The sequence below is a fragment of the Geotrypetes seraphini genome, chromosome 17 (assembly GCF_902459505.1).
Source record: "Geotrypetes seraphini chromosome 17, aGeoSer1.1, whole genome shotgun sequence".
In the NCBI taxonomy this organism is placed as follows: Eukaryota; Metazoa; Chordata; class Amphibia; order Gymnophiona; family Dermophiidae; genus Geotrypetes; species Geotrypetes seraphini.
In genome coordinates this window covers 36189950-36206041 of record NC_047100.1, presented here as the reverse complement: position 1 = coordinate 36206041, position 16092 = coordinate 36189950, and the positions used below count along the sequence as shown (strand labels likewise).

General features: G+C 53.5%; 1 protein-coding gene across 1 annotated transcript in view; it reads right to left on the bottom strand.

The window, feature by feature from the left end:
- LOC117351224 (store-operated calcium entry regulator STIMATE-like) overlaps positions 1–16092 on the bottom strand; it is a 310978-nt gene that overhangs the window by 294504 nt on the left and 382 nt on the right. The window lies entirely within an intron of this gene.

Sequence of the window (16092 nt, the reverse complement as noted above, 5' to 3'; positions counted from 1 at the left end):
GCTCCACCCACCACTCCGACATCACCTGCACATCGTGACCGAGCTCACCCTTAAAAGGAAAGGGGCCAACGGCATAGCGAGCACTGGGAAGCCAGAGTGAGTGGGAAGGAGGCTGTAGTGGAAGGTGGAGATAGGCAAGAGCGGAGAGAAACAGGAAGAGAGTCAGGAGCAGGAGAATAAGCAGGCGGAAGCAAGGCTGGCACAAGAGAGAGAAGGGCTGAGGCGAGAGTTAGCTCCGCCCACCACTCCGACGTCACTTGCACATCGAGGCCTAGCTCCCCCTTAAAAGGAAAGGGGCCAACGGTATAGCGAGCACTGGGAAGACTGAGATAGTGGAAAGGCGGCTGATCAGCAGAGGAGGGAGGCTGTAGTGGAAGGCGTAGAGAGACAGGAAGAGAGTCAGGAGCAGGAGAGTAAGCAGGCGGTAGCAAGGCAGGCACAAGGGAAACAGAGGCATAGGCGAGAATTAGCACCGCCCACCACTCAGACGTCACCTACACATCGAGGCCGAGCTCACCCTTAAAAGGAAAGGGGCCAACAGCATAGCGAGCACAGGGAAGCCAGAGTGAGTGGGAAGGAGGCTGTAGTGGAAGGTGGAAATAGGCAGGAGAGGAGAGAAGCAGGAGGAGAGTCGGAAGCAGGAGAGTAGGCAGGAGGAAGCAAGGCAGGCACAAGAGAGAGAGGGGCAGAGGCGAGAGTTAGCTCCACCCACCCCTCCGACGTCACCTGCACATCGAGGCCTAGCTCCCCCTTAAAAGGAAAGGGGCCAACGGTATAGCGAGCACTGGGAAGACTGAGATAGTGGAAAGGCGGCTGATCAGCAGAGGAGGGAGGCTGTAGTGGAAGGCGGAGAGAGACAGGAGCGGAGAGAAGCAGGAGGAGAGTCGGAAGCAGGAGAGTAAGAAGGCGGAAGTAAGGCAGGCACAAGAGAGAGAGGGGCAGAGGCGAGAGTTAAATCAGTCCACCACTCCGACGTCATTTGCACATCGAGGCCGAGCTCCCCCTTAAAAGGAAAGGGGACAACAGCATAGCGAGCACTGGGAAGCCAAAGTGAGTGGGAAAGAGGCTGACCAGCAGAGGAGGGAGGCTGTGGTGGAAGGCGGAGAGAGACAGGAGGAGAGTCGGGAGCAGGAGAGTAAGCATGCGGAAGCAAGGCAGGCACAAGAGAGAGAGGGGCAGAGGCGAGTGTTAGCTCCGCCCACCACTCCGACATCACCTGCACATCGAGGCCGAACTCACCCTTAAAAGGAAAGGGGCCAACGGCATAGCGAGCACTGGGAAGCCAGAGTGAGTGGGAAGGAGGCTGTAGTGGAAGGTGGAAATAGGCAGGAGTGGAGACAAGCAGGAGGAGAGTCGGGAGTAGGAGAATAAGCAGGCGGAAGCAAGGCAGGCACAAGAGAGAGAGGGGCAGAGGCGAGAATTAGCTCCGTCCTCCCCTCCGACATCACCTGCATATCGAGGTCGAGCTCCCCCTTAAAAGGAAAGGGGCGAACGGCATAGCGAGCACTGGGAATCCAGAGAGAGTGGGAAGGCGGCTGACCAGCAGAGGAGGGAGGCTGTAGTGGAAGACGGAGAGAGACAGGAAGAGAGTCGGGAGCAGGAGAGTAAGCAGGCGGAAGCAAGGCAAGCACAAGAGAGAGAGGGGCAGAGGCGAGAGTTAGCTCCACCCACCACTCCGACATCACCTGCACATCGAGGCCGAGCTCACCCTTAAAAGGAAAGGGACCAACGGCATAGCGAGCACTGGGAAGCCAGAGAGAGTGGGAAGGAGGCTGACCAGCAGAGGAGGGAGGTTGTAGTGGAAGGCGTAGGGAGCAGGAGAGTAAGCAGGCGGAAGCAAGGCAGGCACAAGAGAGAGAGGGGCAGAGGCGAGAGTTAGCTCCACCCACCACTCTGACATCACCTGCACATTGAGGCCGAGCTCACCCTTAAAAGGAATGCGGCCAACGCATAGTGACCACTGGGAAGCCAGGGTGAGTGGGAAGGAGGCTGTAGTGGAAGGTGGAAATAGGCAGGAGCGGAGAGAAGCAGGAGGAGAGTCGGGAGCAGGAGAGTAAGCAGGCGGAAGCAAGGCAGGCACAAGTGAGAGAGGGGCAGAGGCGAGAGTTAACTCCACCCACCACTCCGACATCACCTTCACATCGAGGCCGAGCTCACCCTTAAAAGGAAAGGGGCCAACGGCATAGCGAGCACTGGGAAGCCAGGGTGAGTGGGAAGGAGGCTGTAGTGGAAGGTGGAAATAGGCAGGCGCGGAGAGAAGCAGGGGGAGAGTCGGGAGCAGGAGAGAAAGCAGGCGGAAGCAAAGGCAGGCAGAAGAGAGAGAGGGGCTGAGGCGAGAGTTAGCTCCGCCCACCCCTCCGACGTCACCTGTACATCGGGGCCTAGCTCCCCCTTAAAAGGAAAGGGGCCAACGGCATAGCGAGCACTGGGAAGCCAGAGTGAGTGGGAAGGAGGCTGTAGTGGAAGGTGGAAATAGGCAGGAGTGGAGAGAAGCAGGAGGAGAGTCGGGAGCAGGAGAGTAGGCAGGAGGAAGCAAGGCAGGCACAAGAGAGAGAGGGGCAGAGGCGAGAGTTAGCTCCACCCACCACTCCGACATCACCTGCACATCGAGGCCGAGCTCACCCTTAAATGGAAAGGGGCCAACAGCATAGCGAGCACTGGGAAGCCAAAGTGAGTGGGAAAGAGGCTGACCAGCAGAGGAGGGCGGCTGTAGTGCAGGCAGAGAGACAGGAGCGGAGAGAAGCAGGAGGAGAGTCAGAAGCAGGAGAGTAAGCAGGCGGAAGCAAGGCAGGCACAAGAGAGAGAGAGGGGCAGAGGCAAGAGTTAGCTCCGCCCACCACTCCGATGTCACTTACACATCGAAGCCTAGCTCTCCCTTAAAAGGAAAGGTGCCAACAGCATAGCGAGCACTGGGAAGCCAGAGAGAATGCGAAGGCGGCTGATCAGCAGAGGAGGGAGGTTGTAGTGGAAGGCGTAGAGAGACAGGAGGAGAGTCGGGAGCAGGAGAGTAAGCAGGCGGTAGCAAGGCAGGCACAAGAGAAGAGAGGCAGAGGTGAGAGTTAGCTCCGCCCACCACTCCGACATCACCTGCACATCGAGGCCGAGCTCACCCTTAAAAGGAAAGGGGCCAACAGCATAGCGAGCACTGGGAAGCCAGAATAAGTGGGAAGGAGGCTGTAGTGGAAGGTGGAAATAGGCAGGAGCAGAGAGAAGCAGGAGAGTCGGGAGCAGGAGAGTAAGCAGGCGGAAGCAAGGCAGGCACAAGTGAGAGAGGGGCAGAGGCGGGAGTTAGCTCCACCCACCACTCCGACATCACCTGCACATCGAGGCCGAGCTAACCCTTAAAAGGAAAGGGGCCAACGGCATAGCGAGCACTGGGAAGCCAGAGTGAGTGGGAAGGAGGCTATAGTGGAAGGTGGAAATAGGCAGGAGTGGAGAGAAGCATGAGGAGAGTCGGGAGTAGGAGAATAAGCAGGCGGAAGCAAGGCAGGCACAAGAGAGAGAGGGGCTGAGGCGAGTGTTAGTTCCGCCCACCCCTCCGACGTCACCTGCACATCGAGGCCTAGCTCCCCCTTAAAATGAAAGGGGCCAACAGCATAGCGAGCACTGGGAAGCCAGAGAGTGGAAAGGCGGCTGACCAGCAGAAGAGGGAGGCTGTAGTGAAAGGCGTTGAGAGACAGGAGCGGAGAGAAGCAGGAGGAGAGTCGGGAGCAGGAGAATAAGCAGGCGGAAGCAAGGCAGGCACAAGAGAGAGAGGGGCAGAGGCGAGAGTTAGCTCCACCCACCACTCCGACATCACCTGCACATCGAGGCCGAGCTCACCCTTAAAAGGAAAGGGGCCAACAGCATAGCGAGCACTGGGAAGCCAGAGTGACTGGGAAGGAGGCTGTAGTGGAAGGTGAAAATAGGCAGGAGTGGAGAGAAGCAGGAGGAGAATCGAGAGCCGGAGAATAAGCAGGCGGAAGCAAGGCAGGCACAAGAGAGAGAGGGGCTGAGGCGAGAGTTAGCTCCGCCCACCCCTCCGACGTCACCTGTACATCGAGGCCTAGCTCCCCCTTAAAAGGAAAGGGGCCAACGGCATAGTGAGCACTGGGAAGCCAGAGTGAGTGGGAAGGAGGCTGTAGTGGAAGGTGGAAATAGGCAGGAGTGGAGAGAAGCAGGAGGAGAGTCGGGAGCAGGAGAATAAGCAGGCGGAAGCAAGGCAGGCACAAGAGAGAGAGAGGGGCTGAGGTGAGAGTTAGCTCCGCCCACCCCTCCAACGTCACCTGTACATCGAGACCTAGCTCCCCCTTAAAAGGAAAGGGGCCAACGGCATAGCGAGCACTGGGAAGACTGAGATAGTGGAAAGGCAGCTGACCAGCAGAGGAGGGAGGCTGTAGTGGAAGGCGGAGAGAGACAGGAGCTGACAGAAGCAGGAGGAGAGTCGGGAGCAGGAGAGTAAGAAGGCAGAAGTAAGGCAGGCACAAGAGAAAGGGAGGGGCAGAGGCGAGAGTTAGCTCCGCCCACCACTCCGACGTCACTTGCACATCGAGGCCGAGCTCACCCTTAAAAGGAAAGGGGCCAACACCATAGCGAGCACTGGGAAGCCAGAGTGAGTGGGAAGGAGGCTGTTGTGGAAGGTGGAAATAGGCAGGAGTGGAGAGAAGCAGGAGGAGAGTCGGGAGCAGGAGAGTAAGCAGGCGGAAGCAAGGCAGGCACAAGAGAGAGAGGGGCTGAGGCGAGAGTTAGCTCCGCCCACCACTCCGATGTCACTTACACATCGAGGCCTAGCTCTCCCTTAAAAGGAAAGGGGCCAACAGCATAGCGAGCACTGGGAAGCCAGAGAGAGTGGAAAGGCGGCTGACCAGCAGAGGAGGGAGGCTGTAGTGGAAGGCGGAGAGAGACAGGAGCGGAGAGAAGCAGGAGGAGAGTCGGGAGCAGGAGAGTAAGCAGGCGGAAGCAAGGCAGGCACACGAGAGAGAGGGGCAGAGGAGAGATTTAGCTCCGCCCACAACTCTGACATCACCTGCACATCGAGGCCGAGCTCACCCTTAAAAGGAAAGGGGCCAACAGCATAGCGAGCACTGGGAAGCCAGAGTGAGTGGGAAGGAGGCTGTAGTGGAAGGTGGAGACAGGCAGGAGTGGAGAGAAGCAGGAGGAGAGTCGGGAGCAGGAGAATAAGCAGGCGGAAGCAAGGCAGGCACAAGAGAGAGAGGGGCTGAGGCGAGAGTTAGCTCCACCCACCCCTCCGACGTCGCCTGCACATCGAGGCCTTAAAAGGAAAAGGGCCAATGGCATAGCGAGCACTGGGAAGCCAGAGAGAGTGGAAAGGCGGCTGACCAGCAGAGGAGGGAGGCTGTAGTGGATGGCAGAGAGAGACAGGAGCGGAGAGAAGCAGGAGGAGAGTCGGGAGCAGGAGAGTAAGGAGACGGAAGCAAGGCAGCACAAGAGAGAGAGGGGCAGAGCCAATTTTTAACCACAACTTATTAAAAGGACCCCTTCGACTCTTAATTCAGATGACTGAAGGAACTAAGCATGTAAAGCACAGTTACTTACCGTAACAGGTGTTATCCAGGGACAGCAGGCATATATTCTCACACATGGGTGACGTCATCTACGGAGCCCCAGCGCGGACAGCTTTTTAAGCAAACTTGCTAGAAGTTTCAAGTTTGCACACTGCACCACGCATGTGCTAGCCTTCTCGCCACTAGAGGGCGCATCCCCACCTCGTGGTCCTCAGTTCCATATCCAGCAAAGAAGCCATCCCCGGGGAGGTGGGCGGGTTGTGAGAATATATGCCTGCTGTCCCTGGATAACACCTGTTACGGTAAGTAACTGTGCTTTATCCCAGGACAAGCAGGCATGATATTCTCACACATGGGTGACCTCCAAGCCAACCAGAAAGAGGGTAGGTGGGAGGATGGCAATTTAGGAAAACAGGTTACGTAACACCGACTGGCCAAACCGGCCGTCACTCCTGGACAAGGAGTCCAGACAGTAATGGGAGGTGAACGTATGAACCGAAGACCAGGTGGCAGCTTTACATATGTCCTCCATAGGAGTAGAACGGAGGAAAGCAACCGAAGCTGCCATCGCCCTGACCTTGTGCCCCGTAACTCGACCCGAGAGCGGGAGACCAGCCTGAGCGTAGCAAAAAGATATACAAGCAGCTAACCAGTTGGATAAGGTACGCTTGGAAACCGGATGTCCTACCCGATTAGGATCAAAGGACAAAAACAATTAAGGAACCTTCCGATGAGACTTAGTACGTTGGAGATAAAAAGCCAACGCCCTCTTACAGTCAAGCGTGTGAAGCGCCGTTTCACCAGGATGAGAATGGGGCTTCGGAAAAAATACCGGAAGAACAATGGACTGATTGAGGTGGAAATCAGACACAACCTTAGGCAAAAATTTGGGATGGGTGCGAAGAACCACCTTGTCATGATGAAATACAGTAAAAGGAGGGTCCGCAACCAAAGCCTGTAGCTCGCTAATCCGACGAGCTGACGTGAGCGCAATCAAAAAGACTACTTTCCAAGTAAGAAACTTAAGGAGAGCTTTATCGATCGGCTCAAAAGGCGGTTTCATCAGTTGAGCCAAGACCACATTAAGATCCCATACGACAGGAGGAGGCTTGAGAGGAGGATGAACATTCACAAGACCCCTCATGAAACGAGAAACCAGAGGATGCAGAGAGAGGGAACGACCCTCGAGATGTTGATGGAATGCAGCAATGGCACTAAGATGCACTCGAATGGAAGTCGTCTTCAGACCAGAATTCGAGAGATGTAACAGATATTCCAGCACCGAAGACACTGGAACAGAACCCGGTTCAAGGTGGTTGGTGGAGCACCAGGAAGAAAATCTGGTCCACTTCTGGGAATAGCAAAGCCTAGTCGAGACCTTGCGAGAGGCCTCTAAGATTTCCCGCACTGAGTGAGAAACTGGAATCGAAGTCAAGGGGAAAGGAACCAAGTGGTCAGATGTAACGACTGAAGATTGGGATGTAACAGCGAACCCCGACTCTGAGACAGCAGAGAGGGAAAGACAGGCAGAAGCAGAGGCTCCCTGACACTGAGTTGAAGAAGCAGGGAGAACCAGTGTTGTCTTGGCCAGCGAGGCGCAATGAGAATCATAGTGGCCTTGGTCGATTTCAGATGAACTAACGTTCTCAAAATCAGAGGGAAAGGAGGGAACGCATAAAGGAACCTCCCCTCCCAGTCGAGAAGAAAAGCATCGGCCTCGAGACGGTCCCGTGAGTACATCCGAGAACAGTAGAGGGGTAGTTTGCAAGTCTCGGGCGAAGCAAACAGATCCACCTGAGGAGTCCCCCAGCGGTCGAAGACTTCGCGTAGGACTCGGGAATTCAGCGACCACTCGTGTGGCTGGAGGAGACGACTGAGTTTGTCTGCTAGACAATTCAGCTCCCCCTGAATGTAAACCGCCCGCAAGAAAACGTTCTGAGAGACGGCCCATGTCCAAAGCCGCAGGGCTTCCTGGCACAGAGGCCAAGAGCCCGTCCCTCCTTGCTTGTTGACGTAATACATTGCCACCTGGTTGTCTGTCCGAACGAGAACCACTCGATCGTGCAGGAGGTGACAGAAGGCCCGAGCGGCCAGATAAATGGCCCGAAGCTCCAACACGTTGATGTGACACCGACGGTCCGCGGCCGACCATAGGCCTTGCGTTCGCAAACCGTCCAGATGCGCTCCCCACGCATACTCCGACGAGTCCGTGGTCAGGACCTTGCAATGCGGAGGAACGCGAAAGAGCAAACCTCCGGACAGATTTGTAGAGTTGGTCCACCAACGGAGCGAGCGTCTGAAGGACGGAGTCACAGTCAAACGTCGAGATAGCGGGTCGCGGTCCTGACGCCATTGCGAGGCCAAGGTCCACTGAGGGATCCTCAGGTGCAACCGGGCAAATGGGGTTACTTGGACCGTCGATGCCATGTGCCCCAAAAGCACCATCATGCGTTGAGCCGACACAACCTGCAGTTGCGCAACCTGCCGGCCCAGGCGAAGCAGGGCCTCCAGTCGCGGAGAAGGAAGGAAGGCACGGAGGAGAACCGTGTCCAGCACGGCCCCTATAAACTGGAGGGATTGAGTCGGCTGCAAGTGAGACTTGGGAAAGTTCACCTCGAACCCGAGACCCTGAAGAAGCGTGATAGTCTGTTGGGTCGCTGAAATAACTCCTTCCCTTGTCGGGGCCTTGATCAGCCAATCGTCCAGATAGGGAAAGACCTGCAACCCCCGGGAACGCAGAGCAGCCGCGACCACCACCATGCATTTCGTGAATACCCGAGGGGACGAAGCCAGACCGAAGGGTAGTACACGGTATTGTAGGTGCAAGTCCCCGACCTGAAATCTTAAAAACTTCCGAAAGTCGGGATGCACCGGAACATGGGTGTACGCTTCCTTCAAATCGAGGGAGCACATCCAGTCCCCCTCGTCCAACAGAGGATATAGAATCGGAAGCGATAACATACGGAACTTCTCCCTGACCAGGAACTTGTTGAGCTTCCGGAGGTCCAAAATGGGGCGCAAGTCCCCGGTCTTCTTTGGGACCAAAAAGTAACGGGAATAAAATCCCTGGCCCTGCTGGTCGAGAGGCACCACTTCGACCGCCCGGAGGCTCAACAGGGCCCTGGCTTCCTCTCGGAGAAGGGCCAACTGGCTCCGATTGGGCGGGCACGCCCCGGGGGGCATGTCGGTAGGCTGTCTTGAGAAGTTTAATGAATAGCCCTCTGAGATGGTCCGGAGCACCCATGCGTCCGACGTTATCCCTGACCAGACCCTGGCAAAAGCCGAGAGCCGACCCCCGATGGGGAGGGGGTTGGATGCCGACGCGGCGGGGGCCAGCCCCCTGCCGCTCATCCCGTCAAAAGGACGGTGCCGGCTTAGATGTCCCCTGCGCAGCGGGCTTGGGGGGCCCCCCTCTCCCCTGGGGTGGACGTCGAGGCGGAGGTCTCGAAAAGGCCGGCGTCGTTTTTTGAGGATACCGCCTAGGTGGTTGCTTGAATGGCCTCTGAGGCAACGGCTTAGGCTTCGGGCGAACGAGAGCCGCCAAAGAGCGCTCCTGTTCAGACAGCTTCTTGGTAGCCGCATCCAGGGAGTCGTCGAACAACTCCGACCCGACACAGGGTAGATTGGCTAAGCGCTCCTGTAGGTTGGGGTCCATCTCGAGGGTCCGCAGCCAGGCCAGCCGGCGCATGGCAACCGCACAAGCCGAGACCCTCGAGGCGAGCTCAAAGGCGTCATACACCGCATGGAACAGATAAAATCTGAGCTGGGATAGGTTGGACGCAAAAGAGGCAAATTTCTCCCTATGTGACTCCGGGATCAGCCCCTGAAATTCCGGCAGATCCTTGACCATGGACCTGAGATAGGAAGAGTAGGCGAAAGCATAGTTGAGGACCCTCGTGGCCATCTGGGAATTCGCGTACAGGCGACGGCCAAATTTATCTAGGGTCCGTCCCTCTCTCCCCGGGGGGACAGCAGCCGAGACTCTCGAGGGCTGCGAGCGCTTAAGAGCCGACTCAACCAAGAGTGACTGATGGGAAAGTTGTCCTTTTTCAAACCCCTTAGGGGGAAGTGTCCGATACTTGGATTCCATCTTGGTGGGCACTACCGCTACTGTAAGAGGGGCCTCAAGGTTCCGCAGCAAGGTTTGAAGGAGAACCTTGTTAAGCGGGAGGCGGGGGGATTCCCGTTGAGGGGCAGGGGAATCCTGCTCTTCCAAAAATTCCTTAGTATAGATGGACCCCGCCGCCAGGTCCACCCCCAAAGCCTTCGCCATATCATGGACGAATTTCGAAAAAGAAGTAGTCCGTGCAGGTGGGGAGGGCGACCGAGACTTCTCAGCGGAGTCAAAGGGAGATGCCTGGCGAGAATAGCCAAACTGCCCCCCAGACCCCGAACCCCAAGAAGCACGATCCCGCGACCTCGAAGGGGTCGGGGAGACAGCCCGCCGAAGAGACCCCCTCGGGGAACCCCCCGGGGTACGGGGCCTGGAGGTCCGTCCCTTCCGCCTCGGTGAGGAGGCACGGGAACCCTCCAGTGTTAGTACCAGATTGGGGTTGTCGAGGCGAAGATCCTCGACACACAGTGCCTCGGTCTCGGGCGGGGTCGAGCGACGACTCCTTCGGGGCGAGGCTCGAGCCCGCTTTGCTTTTTTGAGGCGATGCTTCGGCCGGGGCTTGCTCGAGGGTGAAGAACCCCGTGAAGACCTCGGGGAGGAGGATGAGGAAATCCGGCGTACCCGGCGCTGCTTGTCTCGGGGTCGCACACTGACCTCAGGCTGTGTCATCGAGGTCGGAGCCGAGGGAAGCAACGTGGTCGAGGCCGAGGGAGCTTCGGCCGCTGAAAGGCCGGTGCCCGAGGCCGAGGTCGCCAACTGCGGGGCCACCGAGACCGAAGTCGAGGCCGAAGCCTGCTGCAAAGTCTCAATGGCCCCGGAGAGCTCCGAGGAGATTAAAGCGCGAAGCAACTCCTGGAATACCGGGATAGTAAGACCCTGGGGCAATACCTGGGGGCGCTCCGCAGAGGGCGACCTCGGTCTCGAGTATTCCCTCGGGGCGCCCCCCTTCGATCCCTTGGTCTGGGTCGAGGCCGACGGTCCCGCCGACGAAGAGCCCGAGGATGGCTTCCTGACAGATGGAGCTGAGGAAGGAAGTGGAGACTTACCCGAGGCTTGCTTCTGCGAAGCGACCAGCTTCGAGGGAACCGAGGGGTCCGAGGTCGAGGCCGAGGTCGAGGCCGGGGCCGAAGCCGAGGCCGAGCTCGAGGCCTTCCCCGCCGGGGTATCAACGGCGAAGAGATCAGCCATACGGGCCTTTCGACGGTTAAGAGCCCGTTTCTGGAAGGTGGCACACTTAGGGCACGATGCTGTCGGGTGATGGGGCCCCAAACACCTCAGGCAGCACCTGTGAGGATCAGTGATGGACAAAAGTCGATCACACCTACCACACTTCTTAAATCCCGTTACGGGCCGGGACATGGGCCCAAAACAAGGCCGGGAACAAGCGAGGTTCCTCGGCCACGGCTACCGGGAGCCCCCGGAGCGCGGAAAACGAAAAAAAAATTTTTTTTTTTTTTTTTTTTTAAAGAAAGAAAGAAAGAAAGAAAGAAATAAACCAAAAACGCAGCGACCGCGTCAAAAATGCAACACAGCCGCGGCGACAGAAGGCAATCTTAGCACAGATAATCCACAGGGCTTCTGGCTCCGCGGATGAAAACGAACTGAGGACCACGAGGTGGGGATGCGCCCTCTAGTGGCGAGAAGGCTAGCACATGCGTGGTGCAGTGTGCAAACTTGAAACTTCTAGCAAGTTTGCTTAAAAAGCTGTCCGCGCTGGGGCTCCGTAGATGACGTCACCCATGTGTGAGAATATCATGCCTGCTTGTCCTGGGATAAAGAGTGCTATGTTGGGTCAGACAAAAGTCCACTGAACCCATTATCCTGTCTCCAAGAGTAGTCAATCTGTGGTACTTACAAGTTTCCAGCAAATCCTAATGGAGAAAAACACTCCTATTGCTCATTCCAGAACCAAGAGATGGCAATTCACAAGCCTACATGACTAATTAATAGATCAGTCGTCCAGACATTTGGTCAAACCCTTTCTTAAACTCATTCTAACCTACTAGTAATAAACCTACTGAAAAATTACAGGAATATGTTCACCTTCTTTAAAGAAAAATGACAGACAGTCCCCCCCCCATTAGATTCTTCATATACCACCTTTCTGTGATAGTAATCAATGTGGTGTACATAGTGTATTCAGGGACTGATCTTGCTTTATTTTGGTATTATGCCGTTATAGCAGTGTCTCACAAACATTCTGGCCGGTGGCACACTAAATCCAGTGCCCTGGCTGGAAGGCACCCAGAAGTGGACAGATGTCAACGCAATGACATCACATGCATGTGTGATGTCATCATGCTGAAGTCCGCTCATGCATCAGAGGCCCATCTGGCCACGACCTGCTTTGGTAGAGGGATCCAGGAGGTGCAGGAAGAGGAGGAGAAATGCCGGTCAGGGGGAGAATCATCTGTGCCAGCTGACTTCCTACAGGATGTGCCTCTCACTACGAGAAGCACATCCTGTAGGCAGTCAGCCAGTGAGAACAACTCTCCTCCTCATCAGTGTGTCACGGTACACTGAAATCTCAGGAGGCACACAGTTTGCGATACACTGCATTACACAGATGAGCTGGCAGCACAGAGGGGTTGATGAAGTAAAAAAAAAAACTCAAGGTACAGCCACCAAAATACTACTATAATAAATGAACACGCAAATTACCATCACATTAATCGATAGCTCATTTTAGGCCCAGGCTCAACCAGAATCTTTACAGCTGATGAGGATCCCCAAATCCCACCAGTAGAAGACCTTCTCCAGTGGTTTCCCAGCAGCCCAGAATGTTATGCCACCCAAACTCATTCAATGACAGCACTCCGTGCATGCTCAGCTTTACAGAAGGCATGAGACATAAACATGGTAGGTGTCGGCTCAGGCATGCTACCACCAAACAAGCTACCACGCTTGTAGACATGGAGGGGCATAATCAAAACATACATCTAAATCACCAAAGTCAACAGTGGCAAAATGTCCATTCTCAAAAAGTACATCCAAAATATATATATATTTTTTTAAATCGTCTATCTGTATGTCCAGATGTTTGATCATCCAAATTGCCTCTATGTCTATCTTTATACCACATTCTCGAACAAAAATTCATCCCAAGTCCCAAATGCCTAGAACAAGACCTTTTGGATATGGGAGGGGCCAGCATTGTGATGGACTGGCCACCCAGACATGGCAACACAGTAATGGGGCACCTTACAGGGCATTGCTGTGAACGTCACAAAAAGGGTGCCACATAAACATTTCACCATAACTCCCTTATGTTTTGGTGAGCACCACAAAACATACTACACCTACTTGTCTACAACCCCAGTAGTTCTTATGGCTGCAGGTGCCACCTATATAGCAATACAATAGGGTTTTGATCTGTGACAGGCATATTTTATGATCGGCAACACGTTAGAGAGGTGATCTCAAACTTGCGGCCCTCAGTATTATAAAGAATGATTCTTTATGGAAAACTTGTGCTTTAAGTGTCCGGCGGTCACGTTCTGGAACATTGCCCGCCTCACTGCTGTAACCTCACGCAAGCGCTTTCCTGCATTTGTACGCGATTGTGAGGTGGAGTGGAGAGGACAATCGCGTACAATCGCAGGAAAGCGCTTGCGTGAGGTTACAGCAGTGAGGCGGGCAATGTTCCAGAACAGGGGTGCCCACACTTTTTGGGCTTTCGAGCTACTTTTAAAATGACCAAGTCAAAATGATCTACCAACAATAAAATTAAAAAAAAACACAAAGCACACTGTACGCATAGAAAATGTTAATTATCATTCCTATTCCAGGGTTTTTCAAAGAGTTCAAAGCAGATGACTCTATGCACTATCACCTCAGTAACAACCATACAAAAATAGACAAATATATCCCCCTCCCTTTTTACTAAACCACGATAGCAGTTTTTAGCGCAGGGAGCTGCGCTGAATGCCCAGCGCTGTTCTCGTTGCTCATAGGCTCCCTAACCTAAAAACCTCTATTGCAGTTTAGTAAAAGGGGACCTTAGTGTAAAATATAGACAGCAGATATAAATTCAGACACATTTTGATCACTAAATTTAAAATAAAATAATTTTTCCTATCTTGTCTGGTGATTTCATGAGTCTCTGCTTGCACTTTCTTCTTCTGACTGTGCATCCAATCTTTCTTCCCTTCTTTTAGCCTGTATGCTTCCTCTCCTCCAGACCTCATTCCCTCCCCCAACTTTTCCTTCCTCTCTCCCTGCCCTTTCTTTCTCTCTGCATCCCTTTCTTTTTTTTCTGTCTCTCTTCTTTCCTTCTGTCTCCCTGCCTGCCCTTTTTCTTTCTTCCTCCCTGCCCTCCCCCAAGCCACTGCCATCGGGGACCAGGACCCAAACTGCCATCGGGGACCAGGACCCAAACCGCCACCAATAACAGGCTGAAAGCCGACGCTGCCCCAAGCTCTCCCTGCTTCAGCCGACCAGCATCGCGATCGACCTATTGGGGGAAATGCTGCCGAGTCCTGCCTCGTGGAAACAGAAAGTAGGCAGAACCCGGCAGCAAGAAGAGGAAATGCTTCACTAACCTGTCTCCCGCCTTAGCCCGTAGCGAACACTTGCTTCAGGGCTCTCAACATGTGCGTGCTGGCTTCCCTTCTCCCCTCCCCCCCCCCCCCGGACATAACTTCCGGTTTTGGAGGGAAGAGAAGAGAAGCTGGCACGCACACGTTAGAGCCCGGAGCATAAGTTCACTATGAGCTGAAATCTCCAAGCCAGGTTTTTTTTAATGTGCAGCAGCGGCGGCAGCAGCAGATGACAGCTGGGCAGACTGCCCAGCTAAAAGGCCCTAGGGAGAACACAGAGGAAGGCTGATCGGCCCGGTAGATCAGGACAGCAACACGGGTCTATCACGGAGCCTGGGATGGGCTCCGCGATCGACTCACGTTGCCTTCCTGAGCTACCGGTCGATCGCGATCGACGTATTGGGAACCCCTGTTCCATAACGTGACCAGACACTTAAAGCACAAGTTTTCCATAAAGAATTATTCTTATAATACTGACGGGCCTCAAAATAGTTAGCCCAAAATCTTGTCTCTTGCAGTTGATACTTTGATAGTTTTTCCACTTTCTGCATGATGCACTGCTTGACTTATGGTTTATAAATTTATAGTTTAAAAATATATATTATTAATTTAAAAATTAATATACCTCATCTAACTATGTGGTTTCCATATAACATACATAAAATCTTGTTTCCCTGTGATTACCACATATAACATAGACATGTCTAAACAACATCATTAATCGTCCCTGTTATAAACAGGGATAGAGCGCAAATTCAATGAATTCAGAAATGCAATCAAACGTAACATCATACATTGCTGTCAAAAGAGTTCCAAAAGGCAATTATCAACTGAAATATACCTTAGCATAAGAAGGCATTGGCAAATTCATTCTCCCCACGCAAAAGCGCAAGATACCAGGCATGCCATTGTTCTACACTAAAGATACTACATAGTAAGACCTTAAACATATATCAACCCTATAAAGCAGGTAAATGCAGACAAAATAGATCAAGGGAAGATAATTCAATAAATGTATGGAATGATTGAACAATCAACTCTAACAACATTCCTAACTAGATCAAGGCCATAATAGCATCTAATGGCTCCTTTTATCAAGGTGCGCTAGTGGGGTTAGCGCGTCAGACATTTCATCACGCACTAACCCCTGCGGCAAGCCCAAAAACTAACGCGGCAGGCGGTTTTCCGCAGCTTGATAAAAGGAGCCCTAAATGAAGGAATTCTAAAGGTATCTTCATGAATCCTGAAATTAAGTCATAATCCTTATTGAGTATTTAAAGAAAACAGTGGTGGCTGTATCATAAATTACACAGACTTCAGTCTTTGGAACCTCTTATGACCTACAGCAGGGATCTCAAAGTCCTTCCTCGAGGGCCGCAATCCAGTGGGGTTTTCAGGATTTCCCCAATGAATATGCATTGAAAGCACTGCATGCAAATAGATCTTCTGCATATTCATTGGGGGAAATCCTGAAAACCCCACTGGATTGCAGCCCTCAAGGAGGGACTTTGACACCCCTGACCTACAGCATTCCAAGTTCCTGTCTTGGGCCAACACAGAAACAAGTGGGAAGGGACAATGAAGACCACCGATGTGGAACCAACTTGTTTATGTCAAGAAAGGCCACAAACACAAGCTGTGGCCCCGACACTAAACTTAAAACACATGTAACCAAATAGCTGTACACCAGCCCCAGATCTCTTTGATGCCTAGTTTCAACTAGAAGACAGCTGAAAGCTTTATTATTGGCAAGTTTAAGATTTCAGATGCCGCCCAATTAGCCTTCTGGGCGGACATTGTCAGAAAGACAAAATGACTAAAACCCATATTTAAAATAACAGCACCTCATTAAAACCAGTAAGAGGGCTAGAACTACAAATAGAAACGAACACAAAAGGGACTTATAGTTCTATAAGAGAACTTCGCGTGAGGTAAA